This window comes from Buceros rhinoceros, unplaced genomic scaffold, assembly GCF_000710305.1.
Source record: "Buceros rhinoceros silvestris isolate BGI_N320 unplaced genomic scaffold, ASM71030v1 scaffold34793, whole genome shotgun sequence".
Lineage (NCBI taxonomy): Eukaryota > Metazoa > Chordata > Aves > Bucerotiformes > Bucerotidae > Buceros > Buceros rhinoceros.
In genome coordinates, this window is record NW_010403613.1 from 12,609 (window position 1) to 14,591 (window position 1,983).

The following is a 1,983-nucleotide window of genomic DNA, read 5'->3' on the forward strand; positions in this document are numbered from 1 at the left end:
GCTGCTCCTGCAGGCTCCTTGGTCCCTGCGCAGGCTCCCGAGGCAGGCGGCCAAGCACCAGCCTCAGCGTTACTCAGCTCTCCCCCGCTCCCCAGGATGCTCATGCAAAGCCAATGCCTCCAACGGCGTTTGGGTTGTTGTGGTGATTATTTTTTTTCTTCTTGGACTCTGTGTGAAAATAGTTGCCTGTGCAAAGACTGGGAAAGTTGAAAAGTTTGGGGTGTCTCAGCTCCAAGTTCTTCTGATTCGGCCAAGCACCAGCCTCAGCGTTACTCAGCTCTCCCCCGCTCCCCAGGATGCTCATGCAAAGCCAATGCCTCCAACGGCGTTTGGGTTGTTGTGGTGATTATTTTTTTTCTTCTTGGACTCTGTGTGAAAATAGTTGCCTGTGCAAAGACTGGGAAAGTTGAAAAGTTTGGGGTGTCTCAGCTCCAAGTTCTTCTGATTGCTGCTTGAGTTCCTTCTGCCAGCAGGGACACGATGGCAGTGTCGTGCCTTTTTGACTGCTTTCCCAGACAGTTCAGATCTCTGATAGGAGCCACATTGTCGTCTAAAGACAAGCTAATTACCAGGAGCAGGGGGAAGCGGATTAATGGAGTTGGCTTGGCTAATCTTTCTAAAACATTGATTTGTAATAGCAACCTCCTGAAAGATGAAAGATGCCCTTGGCCGCCTGGGTGTGCCGTGAGAGGGAAATGACTCCTGCCCCTCTCCAGGAGTGCCTAGAGAATGACCAATGGCCCTTGTGGCTCCAGCCCAACCCTGGCCACCACAGCCAGCCCTTCAGCCCCTGTTGCGAGTCTCTCTCTGGTTTCTGCCACACTAATAAAGATGCTCATTGATAAAAGTAGAAATAGACCCACGTGGCCCAGCCTGTTTCAGGTATATTTTATTCCCTGGCAGTGACTTTTCTACTGCTGTGAGTGGGGAACAGACAGCACACCAGTACCCGCCTTCTCTAACTGGTCGTGTGAGGCCTGATGCTGCTGGATAATCTAAAGGAGAAAGAAAAACAGTGTCTAAAATCCATATGGTCCAGCTGAACCCATCGCTGTCTCGGCAGTCTCAGCAGACACACCACTGCCTGGACCAGCACAGGGCTGAGGTTTTAGTTGCATGTTTGCTGGACTCCTGCCCTTGTTGCACGTGCTGGCCATGTGGCAAGCCGAGCGGCAGGGCTGCCCGAGAGCGGCTCAGCACTGCTGCGTGGGGCTCACACGCCGCACACTCTGTTAGGCAAAGAATTCATTTCCAAAGCGCCGAGCCAAATCACTTGGCTCAGGCCCTACAAGCCCCAGCCCTGCCAGGTAGGACATGACGGGAGCACAGGCACTGCCTGCAGAAGCTGTTTGTGCCAGGGTAACATGCAGGCAGAACGAGCCGGGGATACAAACACCCACCCCCCAGGTGAGCTCCTGCGGGCACATCCCTGGCAAACAATCGGCTGAGCCGGTGAACGACTGAGGTGCACAGCCCTGCCGGAGGGATTCCTCGGTCTCGCTGGGAGGGGAAATGCAGCTCCCAGTCCTGGAAAGCGTGCCCACCTCAGGACTGCTCGCCTGGCCGGCCAGGCCAGGCAGAGGATGCTGCTGCCAGGCCGGGCAGAGGATGCTGCTGCCAGGCCAGGCAGAGGATGCTGCTGCCAGGACGGGCAGAGGAGGCAGCTGGAGCTGCTGGCAGCTGGAGGAAGGAAAGCAGTGAATTTGCTTGGCTTTGGTTCCCCCACACCATGCCCTGTTTCTTGGCATGAATGAGTGTGAGGTGCTGTGTACTCACCATGTCCATTCAGCCGTGCAAAGCCCCATCTCCAGCAGGGCACAACCGCTGCCTCGGTGGCAGGCAGGAGGGTAGGCTGCTTTCCCCCACTCCCTCCCAGCCGCTCAGGGCAGCGTGCAGCTGCCTCCAGCGCTGCCAGCCCCTTAAATAAACACCACTACCTGGGATGTTCGCCTTGCAGCTCTGTCCCCCTGTCTGTTCAGAGCA

The 1,983-nt window shown here is 56.2% G+C and overlaps 1 protein-coding gene across 1 annotated transcript in view; it reads left to right on the plus strand.

Moving 5' to 3' along the window:
* The window catches only part of WISP2 (WNT1 inducible signaling pathway protein 2), a gene marked incomplete at its 3' end in the record, with an annotated part of 4,259 nt that overhangs the window by 508 nt on the left and 1,768 nt on the right, over window positions 1–1,983 (plus strand). The window lies entirely within an intron of this gene.